General features: G+C 44.7%; 1 long non-coding RNA gene across 1 annotated transcript; it reads right to left on the bottom strand.

Annotated features, from left to right (window-relative positions):
• Nucleotides 1-3535: 3535 nt before the first annotated feature.
• On the bottom strand, nt 3536-19340 carry LOC142583372 (uncharacterized). The gene is made up of 3 exons (XR_012828608.1): nt 19228-19340; nt 9513-9571; nt 3536-5043 (listed from the first exon to the last, which is right to left on the bottom strand). It is a non-coding gene; the product is annotated as an uncharacterized LOC142583372 (long non-coding RNA).
• Nucleotides 19341-19694: the final 354 nt, after the last annotated feature.

Below are 19694 nucleotides of genomic sequence, written 5' to 3'. Positions count from 1 at the left end.
GACGAAGTAGCGATACAAGACGAAAGGGACAGACTGGTCACATACCACGACACACTGACACACTATATCAAACAAAGACATGCATACCCACAACCTCACAAACAACTCGACGGGAACTTTGCGATGACAGCTGGCGGGTCAGGGTGAACTCCAGATTTGTGATGACGTGGCCCAGGAACAGAAGCTCATCCTAGGCGAAGCGGCACTTTTCCAGCTTCAGAGTGAGCCTGGATGACTTGATGAACTACAGTACTGTCGTAAGCCGCCTAAGGTGATCGTCGAAATTTCCGGCGAAGACGACGACATCATCCAAGTAAACAATACAGGTCTGCCACTTCAATCCTGCTAACACCATGCCCATGACGCGCTGGAACATTCCAGGCGCCGAGCCCAGTCCGAATGGCAGGACCTTGAACTCGTAAAGGCCGTCTGGCGTGATGAAGGCGGTCTTTTCGCGATCTCTCTCGTCGACTTCTATTTGCCAGTAGCCAGACTTCAGATCCATCGACGAGAAGTATTTTGCGTTGCAGAGCCGATCTAATGCGTCGTCTATCCGTGGTAGGGAGTATACATCCTTCTTTGTGATCTTGTTCAGTCGCCGATAATCGACGCAGGAACGTAATGTTCCGTCCTTTTTCTTCACCAAGAAAACGGGATGCCCACGGGGTTTTCGACGGCTGGATGATGTCGTCGTGCAGCATTTCGTCGACTTGTTTTCTTATAGCATCACGTTCTCGCGGCGAAACTCGGTAAGGGCTCTGGCGGAGTGGTCGAGTGCACTCCTCGATGATCATGCGATGCTTTGCGACTGGTGTCTGTCGAATCCTTGATGACGTCGAGAAGCAGCCTTTGTATCGTCGGGGCAGACGTCTGAGCTGTTCTTGCTTAATCATGGGGAGACTTGGATTAATGTTGTAGTCTGGTTCGGGAGCCGTGGTCGTCGGGGTAGATGCGGCGGAATCCGAGAGGACAAACGCATTACTGGTTTCCAGAATTTCCTGGATGTACGCGATCGTCGTGCCCTTGTTGATGTGCTTGAACTCCTGGCTGAAGTTTGTCAGCAACACTTCAGTTTTTCCTCCGTGCAGTCGAGCGATCCCTTTTGCGACGCAAATTTCACAGTCGAGCAGTAGACGTTGGTCACCCTCGATGACGCCTTCTACGTCGACAGGTGTTCTGGTGCCGACGGAAACGACAATGCTGGAGCGAGGTGGGATGCTGACTTGACATTCGAGCACGCTTAAGGCATGGTAACTACGAGAGCTCTCCGGCGGCATCGCTCCATCTCCCGACAGCGTTATGGACTTCGATTTCAGGTCGATGATTGCGCCGTATTGGTTCAGGATGTCCATGCCGAGAATGACGTCTCGTCAACACTGGTGGAGGATAACGAACGTGGCAGGGTAAGTCCGGTCATGAACGGAAATTCTTTCTGTGCAGATTCCAGTCGGCGTGATGAGGTGTCCTCCAGCGGTCCGAATTTGAGAGCCTTCCCATGCAGTTTTTACTTCCTTCAACTGGGCTGCGATGTGTCCACTCATGACGCAGTAATCAGCCCCTATGTCGACTGAGGCGGTGACTGCGTGGTCGTCGAGAAGTACGTCGAGGTCGGTGGTTTTTTTGTCTTGCATTACAGTTTGGTCTTGGCGTGGGATCACGGCTGCGCCGCGTTGACCTGTGGCTGGTATGTGACGTCGTCAGGTCCTCTTTCATCGTCGTATTCTTTGCTTCCACACTTCGTCGGGACGGCGGCGTGTCGCTGTTTTCGTCGGCCGCGGAGGATCTTCGTCAGATCGACGAACAGCAACCGCACCTCCATCGGTTGCTGCTTTTAGCTTTCCCGATACGGGCTCGCTGACCGGCCCCGGGCTGGGCCAGTGTATGGTCGGCGCTGCGGCGACAGGTAGCGGCCTGGTGACGGCGAATGGGACGGTCGTCGAGCGCTCCAGTGAGTGGCGGCGAGGTAGTCATCGATATCGCGAGGTGGTTCACCAAGCTGTATTCGCGGCGCGTTAACGGCGAACTCTCGCAGTCCCATTTCCCGGTACGGGCATCGGCGGTACACATGGTCGGCTTCTCCGCAGTGGTAGAAGAACGGGCGGTGGTCAGGAGCGCGCCAAATGTCCCCTTCCTCGCGTAGCGGCGCTGGGCGACGGGCGAGCGTGCTGGTGGTGGCGGTGGACGACGGAACTGCCGCGTTGCAGGGCCCTGGCGCGGTCGCGCAGGGGGACCTTGACGGCGTGCGACGGCGGCGTAGGTCATCGCTTCTGCCTGGGGATGCGGTAATTGAGGTTGCACCTAAGGAACCCCAATCGATAGCTGAACTTCATCTTTCACGATGTCGGCGATTGAGGCCAGTTGAGGCTGCGACGAAGGCAGGACCTTGCGCAGTTCTTCGCGCACGATGGCCCTGATGGTCCCTTGAAGTTCGTCGGAACCCAGTCTTCGGATGGCGTACAGCGGCGTGAGCTCCTGGCGGTCATATTGCCGGGTGCGCATCTCCAGATTTTTCTCGATCGTCGATGCCTCTGCAGAAAACTCAGTTGCAGTCTTCGGTGGGTTACGAATAAGTCCGGCAAAAAGTTCTTGCTTGACGTCCCGCATCAGGAAGCAAACTATTTTCTCCGACATTTCCGGGTCGGCATGCCGGAAAAGGCGGGCCATCTCCTCCGTGAAGAGCGCGATCGTCTCATTTGGCAGCTGCGCTCTGGTTTCTAGTAGAGGTTGGGCTCGCTCTTTTCACACCACGCTTGTAAAGGTTTGCAAGAAGCCGCTCCGGAACAGGTCCTACGTCGTTAAGGTGGCTTCTCGATTCTCTAACAACACTGTAAAAAAAATTTCTTCAGTTTACGGTCAAAGTTGCAGGTAAAACGTTGCCGGACACTTTTCCGTTAAATGAAAAACGGTGTTTCCGTAGAACGGACAGGCCGTAAAAATTATTTCCGTTAAATGGAAAATGGTGTTTCCGTAAAACGGACAGGCCGTAAAAATGATTTCCGTTAAATGGAAAATGGTGTTTCCGTAGAACGGACAGGCCGTAAAAATTATTTCCGTTAAATGGAAAACGGTGAGCTCCGTAGTTGTGATTACAGAATTGACCGTATTTTGCAAATAAGAAAAACGGTGAGTTCCGTAAAACGGAAATGCTGTAAATTGAGCCCCGTACTTGTGATTATAGTACATGACCGTACTTTGGTAATGAAGAAACGGGGACTTGAATGCTCGTGTTCTCGAGCCAAATTGTTTCGTTCATTGCAATAAGTTATTTTGGGCAATGAACCACCCAAGTCGTACATTACAACGTGGATAACTTGCAACATCATTTAAGATATAGCTGGAAATGGGGCAGAAATCATAGCACACAGGAAATACACCACACAGAACGTGCTGTGTTTGCATGTTTCCTCCTAGTGTCATTGTTTTCTACACCGCTTATTCTTCGTGTCAGTGTTGTCATGTTGCACTTGGGTTCTGCATCCAACATGTACACAGCATACATACAGATTTGTGTTCGAGAAACAACAAGCCACTTGAATCTGAAAAAAACCTGTGTTTATTCTGCTTTACTGAAAAAAGCAGGGTGTGAGACCGGGCTAGTTGGTATTCCATGCTGAAGTGACCAGCACAAGAGTGAACGCGGGACACTAAAAAGGTGACAAGAACAGGTGCGAACTTCCAATTGGTGTTTATTATGAAAAGGCATGTATATATACTCTTGTGCACTTGATCATAATCAGTTACAAGAGCGCACTAAGGCCGCCCCAAGGCCTAAGGCGGCCTCCCACATACAGACCCCAGGTATGCAAATTTTTTAATGTCAACGCTAGGGATAATTTGCTAATGCAGTTGCCTTATGCGTTATCTGCCCCCTCAATGATGGGCCTCGTGCTTTCTTGCGCGTTGCTTGCTATTATTTCTGTTTTTTCAGAGTGCATGACATTTGCATGGGGAGTTTTGGATTCCAAGGAAACCCTCTCTCCCTTTTGTACTTTTGTATTATGTTCGTGTAGTCTCATATTTAGGCACCTTCCCGTTTGTCCCACGTAACGCTGCCCACAGAAAAGAGGTGTGCTATTCACTACTCCCCCTGAGCATTTCGACGAAACCTTTTCTGTGAGCAATGTGGCATGAAATTGATTCTCTGCTGACAGGGCTGGTTTTGGCACATAACTGAGATAACTTGTTGGGTGCGGGAAAAATGACCGAAACTCCCGCCCTTTGGCCTATTTTCTTTAGTTTATGCAAGATAGCGTGAATGTATGGGATGACTGCTAGATTCCTGCGAACAGTATCACATAGGTGCAACTAAAGAAAATAGGCCAAAGGACTGCAGTCTTGGTCATTTCTTCCGCACCCCGCAAGCTATCTAAGTTATGTGCCAAAACCAGCCCTGTCAGCAGACAATCAAAATCATGCAACATTGTGCAGAGAAAGGGTTTCATCAAATGCTCAAGAGGAATAGTGTATAGCATACCTCTTTCCTGCGGGTAGCGTTACGTGGGACAAATGGGAAGTTCCCTAAACTTGAGACTACAGGAACATAATCGGAGAGTACAAAAAGGGAAAGAAGGTTTCCTTGGAATCCATTGCTCCCAATGCAAATGTCATCGACTGTTTGAAAAAACAGAAATAATAGCAAGCAGTGTGAAAGAAAACACTAGACTCATCATTGAGGCAGCGGCTATTGCAGAATGCAACTGTGTTAGCAAGCCATCCCTATAGCACTGACTGTTAAAGAATTTGAATATCTGGGGTCTGTATGCAGGAAGCCGCCTTAGGCCTTGGTGCGCTCGTTTATTTGTGATGGCCATGTTGACTTGCATGATTGTAACAGATTATGATCAAGTGTGCAAGAGTACATATACATACCTTTTTGTAATGAACACCGGTTGGAAGTTTACGCCTGTCTTTGTCGCCTTTTTAGTGTCCCGTGTCCACTCTTGCGCAAGTCCTTTCCGCATAGACACTAGAAATTGGCTGACTAGAGGAAGGATTGGTTGAGACTTGGAATGACTGGCTGCTTGCAGAGGCCTTCGGCTTTGCCTGAAAAGAAAGAAACACCAATCAATTAAGGCTGTTCAATTATTTACCATCATCATCATCACTATTGTTACTCAGATAAACAATGATTTCGTATTCACAACTGTCACTACAAGTGCTCTTGTCAAAAGAAATGGTTCAGACTCAGCCATGTTGGTATATATTCATTCGTAGCCTTATAGCATAAAAAGCTTCAGATAGAAAGGACCCAAGTTAATTGATGGTTTGCCTGGAACAGCCAAAGATGTCACGTGCACATTATGACATTCGGAGATTACTTCTCCCATATTTAGGTACAGCTGCCATGGCCACATACTGCAGACCATAGCTTTCAACTTTCACTGCTCTATTGCTCCATTAAACAACCTTGCAGATTTTACTGTTTCCCAAAACAATGAAGCACTCTTGAAACAAGCGCAAACCATGCATGTTGTTTACTTCCGACCCAGAACAAGCAAGCCAAAGATATTGTCCAGCTGACAGGCTGGTAGAATAGCAACAATACAAAAAAACCATGCTTGCACCACAACTGTGTCACAACAGCCGTCAGCCCCTTTCGGATATGGTTTGTGTCACGGAAGAAGTATCAATGTGAAATATTCTTTTTACTCAAGCAGTGAAAATTGAAAGTTACGGTTGTGAATGCATCAACATACCCTTCCCATCTTCATAAAAAGTTATAATATTGCACTGTGTTCACCGAAAAATTTGCCCTTTTTGTAAAGAAGCCTGCAATTATGCCTGGACCCCATACATGGCTCTGGCAGGCAGTACTGTTTATTCTGTCCATTTCTTGACTTGCAATTCCATAACGAAACAAATAATGCAACATATTTTTTCAGATTGCATTGCTTCATGTGAATGTGCTTAATTCGGGAAATTTCTGAAATGAATCAAGACTCTCCTAAAAAATTTTAAAGTAGAGTAATTCATTAACATGCCTAATCATGAGCACTTCCCGTAGATTTTGAGAGCCAATGAGGACAGAGCTATTTGCTCAAATTTCTATGACTCATGGCAACAGGATGGCCAAATTCCGTGCTGTTAGTAAATGCAAAGAAAAAAAACTTTGGTCAATTTATGCAATGTTTTTTTCCAAAATTTTTCTTCTTTATACCGTAGTGGGGGTACTCTGTGGTAATTAGTTGGAATTAATGCTATTGGCCTGCAGTCTGGTACAAAATATTTTTAAAGCCGCAGCGACAACACTATTTCCTGCGGATCTATCCAAAATGCAGATTCGGTAAAATACAGGGAGAATGCTTCTAACTAAACAGGTAATTCTATATTGCTTTTTGCAGAGACACCTTTTTTTTCTTGGAAAACTAAGGTTAATTTCATTGTTGCCAGGCTCGGGCAGCAAAATAAATTTTAAAATCAAAATTAAAAGTGATCGCCAGGCATGTCCAGTTGAATTTATCTGAACATGCCCTACTGTCGGCAGTACATATGTTGCCACTTTAAAGGCCTGCAAGAAGGCACCAGTTACATTTTCTAGGGCAAGAAGGCAATGAAGTATGTTACTTAAGGCAATTAGTCACAGGAGTCCTGGATGAGTAGAAGAAAATTTAAAGACTATAAATTGTTTAGAGGACTTAAGTCACATAAAAGTACCATCATTGCATTGTGCTAAAACTAACCTAATAGACTGAAACCTGACATGATAAAAATGGAGCTTGAGAATGAAGGCTTGCTCAACAAGCAACAGAACGACAAAAAATGATATGCATGATAAATTAAAAAAAACACGCTGTTGAGGACGGTAAAGAACTAGGCACCATGACGAAATTTGTAAATATGCAAGCATAGGATGGAGTCAGTTGGCGCAAGCCATATATATTTACAGATTACTTGGAAAGGCCTTCGTCCCGCAGTGGACATAATGTATGTGAGAGCACTGTGCCCCTTCGATTATGCAGTCCCAGACTGTCCGCAAACCACCTGCGGCTTCTGGTCTGGCTTGCATTGACAGAAGGGCGCATCTCAGTCATGTGATCCCGCTGCCTGGGACTGTCCAAGGTTTTGTTTGAAAGCACCGTGATTCGAAGTCGCTCTCCTGGCTGCTGTTGTCTGCTATTAGCTGCTTAAATTATGGGGTTTTACGTGCCAAATCCACTTTCCGATTATGAGGCAAGCCGTAGTTGAGGACTCCGGAAATTTCGACCACCTGGGGTTCATTAACGTGCACCTAGATCTAAGTACATGGGTGTTTTCATATTTTGCCCCCATTGATATGCGGCCACCGTGGACGGGATTCAATCCCGTGGCCTCGTGCTTTTAGCTACTTGTAGATAGCGCCCTACCCAGCAAATTCAGTAGCGTGGTCATCAAAATGGTGCAGTCTCAGAGGCCATGTCGCCGACACAACCATAAAGCTTGCATAATGGAATCGCAGCCTGAGCACATTGAACATGTTAACAAAGCTCAGTTTACATCGTGCTCTCGCTCTTCGGGCCCCTTAACCGCTGTATTTAAGCCAGCTCATTCATTTCCTGTAAAATTTAAGCGTCATTGCCACACAAAAATAAGCAAAAACACGGTTGTGCCACATCACTGTTCACCCACAAAGCACAGGCCGATATCCTCAAAGCTCGTGAAACCGTCTACTAAAGGCCTGACGTGTGTCTAGGACAGAGCGCGTCTACACTGTCTACTAATCCTGCACATCCAAAAGCAAAATTCCGAATTTGGGTAACAGAAGGAATCAGCACACATGTCAACAGCAATCTGTGAAGCTCTGATTATACAGGTTGTCCCACGTAACTTGAGCCAAACAATAAAAATATGCAAATGTGACGTAGCTCGACAGAACCAAGGTAATGTTGTTTGCCGTCACTTGGAGATACTTAGATATTTTTTCATTCCACCACAATAAATATTTCATCTTCGTTAATTAATCAACTTTTCAAATATTATAATCAGATTAGAAGCGTCCATGAGAAAATTGTAGAGCAACATGAAAAGCTCCCCATACAGCTTTCTGTTGTTTGAGACATGCTGCGTAGAAGTGTTTTTTCGAGAAAGAAGCTCGCGAATACACAAAAAGTGCTGCGAATGGACAGTCACGCAACAATTTAGTGTGTATTTGCAGGCTTCTTTCACGCTAGGAAAAACACTTTTATGTAGCATGTATTAATCATAATATTTGGGAAGTTGATTAATTACCGAATACTAATGATTTAATCTGGCGAAATGAAAAAGAAATGAGTATGTCGAAGCGAGGGCAAACAACATTACCTTGGTTCTGTCCAGTTACGTGGCATTTGCATATTTTCAATGTTTGGCTCAAGTTACGTGAAACACCCTGTATGCCACGCCAGCTACCAGCATTAAATATCTACATGCAATATGATATGTTTCCTCGTCCACCAGTTTCACTCATCTGAACAGCGAAATCTACCTGTTTACTATGCATATAGCAATGAGCATGACAGATGTCACGAAACACATCAAGAAAAGCAAGCATTTGCGCCTGATCACTGTGTTTTGCCTTAAAAAACACAAGGACTAAGGTTGCAGCAATTAGACCACTCATGAAAACCTCGCATTATGGCACACAAAGCATCGATTTAACAGAAGCGATAGCTGAGTGCATGATATTTGCTGTCTGGAACGCGCAAAGTACATATAAACACACAGCCTCTTTTAAAACATAGCATCAAGCCCGCATGCATCTTTTTAAGATAGCCGCTGTCTGGTAGCTACTTGCATATGTCTGAACAAATATCTGCTGACAGCTCTGAGAGTCCGCAGAGTCTGTGACTTCTGGTAAAATGAATGCGATACTGGCTGCTCTCGGACTGGTGGATGGGGCTTCCGAAGCCGATTGAGAAAATCGAATGCGGGACAGCAGTGCTAAGCAGTCCAGGACTGTCAAGGACTGATAATCGAAGAGGCCCACTAATGCTTTGTGTTCCTATCCTATGTAATCTCTTCATACTGATCAGCTCAAGCTGCATGGCAAAGTCTCTTGTTAGTGCTCTGAAGACAAGCCTCTGGCACAAACATTGGCTATAGAGACGACCATCGTTCGACAACTGTTGATCTGTTCATAGAAGTGAGAATTCCGCGACAAACTTTTCAATGAAGTAAGCAATATGATGATGAACTTGTTTCACAAAACTTCATAAGTACACCTGACCTTTGACTCATTTTTGCATGTAAGTAAATATTATGAAATTGTCGCTGTGAACAGTTGTCCCCGACTGCTGTACACTTGTGATAAAAAATTAACCGTATTTGAAAGTTTGTATAATTAGCCAGGAGAGCCGCACTTGCTGGATGGCTCATCATTTAATTTGGAAAAAAATTCAGCAGTGAGCAGCAATTGTATCACTAATGACCTTGAACATCTTTTATAATTATTAATTTGTAAACACCTGTTGTCGAACAGCCCACCTACTGAAGTTTTGAACACATTGTACACAACTATAGCACATACTACGCGAAATAAGATCTGTAATAGACCTTACCAAATACAATATTAGTGTGGCGGCAAGTCAAATGGCTCCTTGCAATGCTTGCGTCCTTCCTGGGAGAACAAAAAACGACATTAGGCTTACACTGACAGCACCAAACCACATAATTTAAGTTGCAAACAAGTGCCCCAGAACATAGGAAGTTCCAATTAGATATGGTCAACCTGCTTGACCATGTCACAGACATTGAATGACAGAATGTACTTTTATGGAGCCGCAACTCTATGAAATACATGCTAATACAAACATGCTAGTACACAGAATCAAATTGGATGCATGAAAATTCTCAGTAAACCTTTATTTCCTAGCAACCACAAGTTGCTCTTTGTGAAGTGCAACAAGTGAGTGTCTAACCTACACTAAGAAGGTGGAAAATTCGGGAGCCTTTTTGGTGAATAACTAACCATATCTCTACCGGTACCCAGCAATACAAAGGTGAATTGTAAGTATTATATTGATTAACGAAACAGTTCAGTGCTACCAAGCAAGTACAATAAATTATTTCGAATTCATCTTCATGTCAGGCTAATCAAGTTAATTTTCTTTAGATCACATGAGAGAATGGTTGGAAAAAAATATTGGAATCTGTCAACAATGTTGAAGCAATTTTATGATGGCCTGCAGTTGTTGAAATAAGACCTGGGGCAGGGGGAGAAAAGACAAAGAAGTGTGATAAAACAAAATGGGGCCTGTGCTGTGCAGCTACTAAATGCAGTTTTATTAAATTATGATGTGCAAAACAGCAGATGTAAGAGATGCGAGACCCTCAGGTGGTTTTTTGCAATGTTGTTACGGGAAATTGTTTCAAGGAGCATGACTCCTTAACCCTTCAAGGGTCAATGACGTATATTTACGGCACTATCTGTAGGTTTAAAAAGCGCGACAATTTCCTAACCTTTTCTTTTCTGTCATGTGCTGCCATTATGTGGAAATACAGGGAATTTCTTTTGCACGCCTCGCTCTCTCAGTTTTCGTTGCATGGTTTGTTTTAGCGCTAGTTTGCTCCTGCGCGTCTATGTACTACCGCTTGCGCATTGGCGTGCGCGCGGGCGGGTGGCGGTTGGGGTTTTGTTTTCGCAGGCCGTTTCGGCTTCTTGCGCTTGCAAAACTGATGGCTATCTCGTTACTAATCGCCTTGTTTCTCGCTCATTTAGTGCTCGCAGGGGTGCGCATAGGAAGGATGCTGCCGTGCATGCGCTTCTGTTGCTCCTTTTCTTTTTTTTTTTTTTTTTTTGAGACTCGCGAAAACTAATTGCATCTGGTTGGCGATAAGATGAAGATTAGTGGAAGTTTGTCACATGTTTTGCTTTTTTGATGGGCACACAACCGCACAGTTTTCTTGAGTGCATGCACCTACACAGTTCGATTACACTATGGATGTACTATCATAAGCAATATGAAAGGGAACACAGGAACGCGTGGCAAACAGCCTTGAAACAGACTCGGAGCGATACGCGGATGGCGCTGTGAAAAATGAAGGGGGAAAGGGGAGTGCTCTTCCACTAACTGTTGGCACTCCCAGCACGCTGGCATTTCTACAAAGGAGCAGCTTACGTCATGGATCGTCCGACAGCCGATAAGATGGTGATCGTCACCAGTGACTTACACCGATTCACTTTCTTTTCTTTCATTCTCTTTTTTTGTTCGTGCAACCGCTTGATAGTACTCCGAGAAAAAGTTTGCCCTGTATTTCAAACCGATTCTTTATTTGAATCGACGCACTCGGTTGTCAGTGGCACCTCGAACAGTGGCGACGCTCAATCCAATGACGACAGAGGAATAGAATAAAGAGAAATTAAAAAAAAAAGAACATTGACAAACTGTCTCTCGTGCGACTGTTGCACGAAGTTCGTTCAGAGAAAATTCACGTCGCACACTGCAGTGGCCCACGCAGAGCAGTCAACCCTGAATTTGCAGCCTCAAGATGCCTCGAGTGCCTCTTAAAGAGCGGGAAGATATAATAGAAATGTCTAAAAGAGGTTATACGCAGCGCAATATTGCTCTCGTGACAAGCCGCCCATTGAAAACGGTCAACCGGATTATCCAGGCTTACCGAGACGAAGGACGCATAAACGATGCGCCGCACCGCACACCACCTCGATCAACAACGAACGACCAAGACCTTTGCATCGTGGCTGCCGTCAGCGACAAGCCATTTCAAAGTGCAAAAGACATTCGAGGTGCTCTTGGCTTGAACAACTTGAGCGACAGCACGGTACGACGAAGGCTTAGAGAAGCAGGACTGCAAAGCCGCATCGCCGCACAGAAACCTCTGCTCACCGCAGCCAACAAAGCGGCTCGCCTGAGGTTCGCTACTGAACACCGCAGCTGGAGTGAGAGTGGGTAGAAGTATGTAGTTTTCTCTGATGAGTCCACGTTCTCGAGCCACTGGGACAAACGAAAGAGAGTGTGGTGGACCGCAAACACACGCTTTAGTCCGCAGAATATCCAGGAGGTGGCCGCCAGTGGACGCGTGTCTGTGAACGTCTGGGGGGGGCGATTTCCCACGCAGGCCTAGGCCCACTGGTGAGAATTGATGGGAGGTTCACCAGTGCTGCGTATTGCACTCTGCTCGAGCACCAGATGATCCCCTATGTGTTGAACAGGCTGCACCTGGATGGGTGGTATTTTTTCCAACAGGACTTGTCTCCCGTTCACACATCGAAGGACGTGGCGCGCCTTTTGGAAGAGCGAGGGGTAATGCAACTTCAGTGGTGTGCGAAGGGTGCCGACATGAACATTATAGAGCACGTTTGGGGCCGTATGAAAGTGAACCTTTCGAAGAGCTCACTAGAATTGGCGAACTCCGACCAACTATGGGAAGCAATAGAACATGAGTGGAAGCCCGCCTTCAGCGTGATACCGCACTCATCGAGGCTCTCTACGCATCTTTGCCTCAAAGAACAGAGGCCATCGTTAAGTCGACGGTGGCATGACGCGTTATTAGGCCACCAACGAACAAAGCAAAGGACGAGGATAAGCTGCGATAACGCTACTGCCTTATTTCATTTGCTTCAATATCTTTTTAATATTCGGCAAGCGCCAATAAAATTATTTTGAACTTACCCTTAAAGACAATTTTTTCCCGGTTTAGAAGATTTACCATAAATCAATATCGAAGTCCGGAACAGTGCTATCTTTTGTAATGATTCGACGCAAAAGGTTACCAGTGACGCAATATCGAACAGTGTTATCACTGTCTGCTGGCGATGTGAAATTCCGCACTTTGCAGACGCATGGCGGGAGTGCGAACAGTTGTTAGAACAGCGTCCCCCTTTCCACTTTGTTTCCAACGGTGGCCGCTGCATATCAGCCATATAGCTGGGTCTGAGGGTGTTTTCTACGCGTTCCTGTGTTCCCTTAGATATTGCTCATAATAGTACATATTAGTGTAAGAGCAGGAACATTTGAGTCTTGCAAAGTATTCTCGTGTGCACATTTTCAAAGCCTTGAACTATAACAATGTAACAAATTTTTTACTCTTATAGGTTTATTTCCTTTTTTATTATTGTTATTCATGAATAACGAGTACCATATATACCAACGCAAAATAATTTTTTTGTGGCTTTACGGACACCCTAGAAAAATTACGGTAAATTTTTTTCGAAATAAGTCCCTAAGAATTGGAATCTGCAATAAAAAAATCGACCCTGGGCGGTCGAATATGGAGAAAAAGATCGACCCTCAGGGGGTTAATTTTATTCATGTAATCTTTAGGAACGGATGGCATAAAGGACATACTTGTTGACACTTTTATAGCGAGTCATGAACACGATGCACGCGGGAGTTAAAGAAGCATCTTTAAAAAATGCTCTAGAAACTTGCAAAAAGCAAGTTTCTATAACCTCTCACAACACCGAGCTTCACCTACAAGTGTTGTAATATTTCCTTGCAACGTGCAGCACTGTTTTCACAGACATAGTTTGAATCACTGTGTCACAAGCTCTGGAAACAAAAGTGCATACATAAGTGCTAAACAAGCACATATGATGCCCTACCCCTACTGCACAGACACATTTATCTACACTAACACATGTAGATGGATTATGTCATCCATTTGGTAGCTTCTGATCATGTTCCAAAGCATGAATCTCATAACTGCAAATTCTATAAGAATGTGACACCGACTGATTACTTGGGGACAACACGAAAAGATGGGAGAAGGCCAAACAACACGAGCGCAGGCTAAGACTTTTGGTTAATTGCACACACTCACACACACGCACACACACACACACACACACACACACACACACACAAACAAACAAATATTAGGCCTATTTGTCCTGCCTAGTTGCAGCTGCAGGACAATGGGATGTTGTAAACAACCACACAGTTGAACTGCTGCATGTGCCTCTTGCTACACTTTGCGCCAAGGCCTGGTCTGATTCACCTTTTTGAACCCAGATTTTGAGACCATGGCTGACCTTCTGAACGTGATCTAACAGTGGTCACACCACTGTAGGCCAATGTTAGACCTGGGTATAGAAGTTCTCCTCGACTTGTTGAGGATGCTATTTCGTGCTTCTGTGACAGAGCTTCACAGCCGAACAGTGCGCTGATGCGAAAGGCAGAATTCCCTCCTTAAAAGACGGGGCATAGATGCAGTGCACATGACACTCACCAAAGAAAACAATGAGGTCAAGAAATGGAAGATCACTGTCTAGTTGTAGTTTTCCAGTAGAACACGTTGTGGGGACTACTTGGTGAAGAGCTTTCAGAAGATGAAGCGCCAACAGAGACAACACAGTAAGAAAGAACAAAGACAGCACAAGGTACTACTTGCAACTGTTTATTGAGGTCAAAAGCAGCTGAATATATAGCCATGGGGAGAAGGGGAAGAAAAAAACAGAAGCATTGCTTGTGTGAAGGCGCACGCGCGAGAACACAGAAGATGAAGGGAATCATAAGATTAGCCAAAATCTAAAATTTATCTAAAAACATGCATTCATTTGCGTAAATATTCAGACACAGGCATGCTGACACAGGCATCCCCTCTATTCTTAATCTGGTTGGCCTCCAACAGCTCACGTGCCATAGTGTATTTGCTTTTAAGCACGATCGTTGTATCCTGAAGCCTTGCTTCACATACTTGCTTATTCTCATTCCTGCAGGCCTTGCAATGAAGTGGCAAGTTTGAGCCATAACTATTTTTCAGCGGAAGCTTGTGCTCCCACAGGTGTTCGCTGATACATCAGCCAGTTTGTCCGATACACTCTTTCCCACACTTCCACGGTATACGACCGCTTCTTCACACTTCACAAAAGGATTTGTATGTTTAATAGAACACTCTACTTTTAGAGTCATGAGATCCAATCAGGCGGCACAAAGTAGCAAGCTTTCGGGGCGCAGCAGAAACCACAGGAATTTTATATTTTGCGGCGATGTGTTTAAGATTACGCGCCACTTCGTGAGAATACGGTATCGCCACTGGATACGGCAGAAATCCTTGCGGGCACGAGGTCGGTATACCGACCCTGCAATTAATTGTTGCAATATAAGTCTATGCACTCCAAGACTGTTAAACGTGCGATTGCCACTATGTGCCTTGAATTTACCCTTAAAGAATTGTGCTGTCATAAGGCACACAAAACCTTTGACGAACAGATTTCGAAGTTGAAGAAAGCTGGCTTTCCTTGTTTGGTTTTGAGCAAAGTTTCGGAGGCGTTGTTGAAAAAGGTGCAAAAAGAAAGAAACTGAAGCAGTGAAGAAGGTCAAACATTGGAAAAGAAAGCTACAGTGGTGATACCGTATTCTCACAAAGCAGCACATAATCTTAAACATGTCATCGTCAAATACAAAATTCCTGTGGTTTCTTCCGAGCCCCAAAAACTTGCTACTTTGTGCCGTCTGATTGGATATGATGACTAAGAAAGTAGAGTGATCTAGTAAACACACAAACCCTTTTGTGAAGTACGGAGAAGGGGTCGTATACTGCATACCGCTGAAGTGTGGGAAGGAGTAAACCGGACAAACTGGCCAATGTATTAATGAACGCCTGCAGGAGCACAAGCTTTCACTCAAAAATGGTTATGGCTCAAACTTGCTGCTTCATTGCAAGGCATGTGAGAATGAGAATAAGCAAGTACGTGAAGCAAGGCTTCCTAATACAACAATCATGTTTAAAAGCAATGACACTGTGGCACGTGAACTTTTGGAGGCCAACCAGACTAAGAAAGAGGGGACGCCTGTGTCGACACCTCGTCTCCGACTATTTACAGAAATGAACGCATGTTTTTAGATAAGTTTTAGATTTTGGTTAATCTTATGATTCCCTTCATATACATCTTCCATATTTTTGCACATGCGCATTCACATAATCAGTGCTTCTTTTTTTTTTCTTCCCCCTCTCCCCATGGCTATATATTCAGTGCCTTTGACCTCAATAAACAGTTGCAAGTAGCACCTTGTCCTGTCTTTGTTCTTTCTGACTGTGCTGTCTCTGTTGGCACTTCATCTATTGAAATGTAGTTTTCCCCTTTCCATGAGCTCATCTAGCACTGTAGAGAAGACAGAAAACAAATAACTCAACTCATTTAGTAGCCTTACTTCACGTCATATAGGGTAGAAAGTTTCCAATGAAGCAGAATACCTTTACTACGCTGGTTCTTACAGCAGCTAGTGTTTTACGACTAGCTGACAGTGTTCGGGCAGTGAAAAGTCACAATTAAAGTGGTTGAGCAACTATTTAATGTCTCCTACAAAGTGCCACGCATGTTCAAGTAAGCAAAACTACTACTGAAAGGCAAGCTCCACTATCTGGGCCTGAAGATTTTCTGTGGTGAGCATCGAGCTGGAGCTATTCCCTGCACTCAAAGGTGTTTTTAACTTTTCTATTGGTGCACCTGAACACTGAAGCATGTTGTTGCTACAGGAACACCGGAGATCACATTTAACACTTGGTACCACCCCGACGTGGAGGGGAGCTTCCATAACCAAGTACAATGTTTGCTTTTAACAATGCGTTCGCACTGCCTTTTAGCATGCATTGCCAAGAAGCATTTAATGGAGTTGAACGTAGCTGACGTCTTAGGTCAGACAACTTTGAGTAAGCCAAGGCCTATGACTGTTATGCAATCTGTACACAAAGGCAACCATCAATTCAAGCAAATTGTTCAGAGAGTTGGAACTACCTTTTTATTTTCAGTGCCAAGCAATCTGGGCACGTACAAAATGTTAACCGGACCAGGGCAACACGTGAAGTTTACATCAAAAAGTATGTGCTGGAGTTCATAGGTACTACGGTTGATGCTGTTTACAATATCCCACTGTCCTGCAGCAGCAATTATGTAGGACAAACCGGCCGACGACTCAAGGATTATCTTACAAAACATGCACAGACCCTTGACACAACATGGGGGAGCAACATAGCTATTGATGCTGCTTTGTGCAGTTGTACACCAAATTTTTAGCAGTGAAGTATCTTCATGACACATTTTCATAGCAGACATAACTTTCAGAATAGCTCCCACTATGCTAGCGTGTCATCACTTAACCTGCCGGAGCATTCTGAATTGGGCTGCTTGGTGCATGTTTAGAAGGGAACCGAACAGGGCTACAGACAGGACAAAGGGAATATGTTGCTGTGTACAACACTGTCACTTCATACTGGCAGTAGCACTGTTCGTTCCCTTTTAAATATTCATATCTTTTGGTCGCCTGACCACGCAACGCAGCTGCGAGCTCAGGCTATAATTTTACATTGTTACGTTGCCTTCCAATGTTGCACTTAATTACATCATCGCATACTCATCTGTTATAGTTAGCTCAACACTAGCTCACAGTGAGCTTATTCGTGGATAATCTTAGTTACCATGGAGCCCATGCATGACGGTGCTAACGATCAGTGTGCAGTGTTGTTGCATACTCATTAAGCCAACACTAGACAAACAGTTATTTTATTGGTGCGTGTTTTATCTGTTGCCTCAAATCTTGAACTCTGGCACTATAAGTGTTTTTTAAACACCACTCATATGTGCAACCAAGTCAGGTATGAAACAATATCCCTTTCAAGTCGACGTGCTCATACTGAACCAATTTGTTGCCACAGGAAAACAAATCATCAATTATCCTTTGAATGCATCTGCAAAAATTACTCTACTTGCATAGGCCTCGTCATTCCACCAACATTTGCAGTCACTGTCTATTAAGACTGCATATGCAAGACAGATATACAATAGAATGGCACAGCTTTCCAGAACAAAGAGCACCACTAGACAGACTGCTGTGGCACACTTTCTCAGGCCCGCTGGCTGAGAAACTGCGCACAAACCGGCACACAGACATCCTTCACTGGTGCAATAGCTGCAATTGAAGCAAATAATATCAGGTATTTTCAGACCGGTCGTCCACAGTAAAGCAAAAACATTTTCATATACAAATACTCTTGCACATAAGCTTGTCACCGAATTATCGATTGCTGAGGTATCGTTTGGTGTCTTCAATTGTATCGTTCAACTCATTTAAAAAAAGACTTCATGAAGCACCTTCTATTCGGCAAAACAGCAGACATTTTGCTCTACATAACTCACAACATGTATTTTAGAATAATTATTGTATTGATGCCTATATGCTGAAAATTAGTCTATGCAACTAGAGACAGTCAGTATTAGAACCAGCCTTTAACATCAGTGTTGACACATCTTTTGATTTTTTATACCAGTTTGGAACATTTGTAACTTTGGATGTCCATTACACACTTTTTGGCACCGCTATTCTGTGTCAAGGTTACGTTAAAAATTACTTATCGCATGCACTTGCTTTACAATTAAGCCGCAGATGGGCAAAATTTACGTGGCAATCCACTCCCAGATTACGTTAAATGCTGACGTATTGCGTCAGAACGTTGATAGTCACCCTGGTAGCTGTCTGAAGTAAAAACAAAACAAAAACAAAAATTCGCGAAACATCTGGTGCCGATTACCAGCTAGCAAAATAATCAATTTCTTCTCCAGCGACCCTTAATGGGTATCACGCGGACACTTTCAAGTGCGATCGCGCACGATTGCTCGGGCTCGATCCCAAAGTGTTCCAAGGCACCGTGTTACACCAGTGTTACGTAACACTGCAGATCGCACGAGGTTACGGCAGCAAGCACGCTACACCGTCCATTCACTGTGATGTAGGGGCATCGCATGCAACATGCTCTATGAGGTCTTCATACACAAGCAGACTTTCAATTCCAGAAGCAGTCTTTCAATTACGGATATGAACACAGCGATTATGCACGCCAAGCACACTGCGTCCTAAGCTTAAGGAAAAAGAATTTCGCTGTGATGCAATGCGTCGCCGAATACGGCTAACATAGTGTTACACCGCGCCGTGAGAGATTGCTAAGGGGAACAGTAACTTCACTTTATTTTGGAATGCCAAGAACACATCACAACACATTGCAAAACTGGAATGCCAACGTCAGTAAACCAGCTGCCACATACAGCCGATAACGAACTGCTACAGACGACATCGTCGCTGATGTTGCCTACGCGCCTCAATGTACTCTATATGAAATCAGCACAACAAACGCTACACCATTTATCACAGACTCGCAATGCCGCGGCTTTATCAATCCTCATGGCCAAGCGGGAATGTCGTTACAGGGCATTGACAGGGCATGCTCACACAACACAGTTCAGCCCGTCACCGGCCATCGCGGTGCATTTCGCACGCGCGACGTGCACCAACAACAAAAAAGGACACTTCAATCACTTACTTGCGTAGCAGTCCATCGTCGATTCCTTCTTATTCTTTCAGTGAAATCCCAAATGCAACAGGTATACCACCACCGCACACCGCCATTTCCAGCCGCTGTCCACTCTGTACTGTTGAGGCGGAGAAATGCAACCCGTCGTGTAGAAGCGATGAAGGGTGGTAAGCAGCGCCACCGCTGAAACCTCTTCCGTTTGTGCGTGCGTACTACGATTCGCCTATGAATAATGTTCAAGCAGCGTTACCTATGGTGATATTAGGTAACTGCTGGTAAACGTGGGCGGTGTCTTTTCTTTATATTCGTTGCGTGTTGATTTTTCGCTCTTAACATGCTCAGTTGCCCTCCACATGAAATTACGGACGGTTCTCCGTATTTCAAAAACAGAGCTCACGTCCGTTTTTTTACGTAGAATTCCGCCGTTTTTCATGAAACTGAACGGTCTACGTAATTTTTACGGCAGGTTTGACTGT

Source organism: Dermacentor variabilis, chromosome 5 (assembly GCF_050947875.1).
Source record: "Dermacentor variabilis isolate Ectoservices chromosome 5, ASM5094787v1, whole genome shotgun sequence".
NCBI lineage: Eukaryota > Metazoa > Arthropoda > Arachnida > Ixodida > Ixodidae > Dermacentor > Dermacentor variabilis.
The sequence above is the reverse complement of the archived record's forward strand: the minus strand, read 5'-3'. Positions and strand labels throughout refer to the sequence as shown.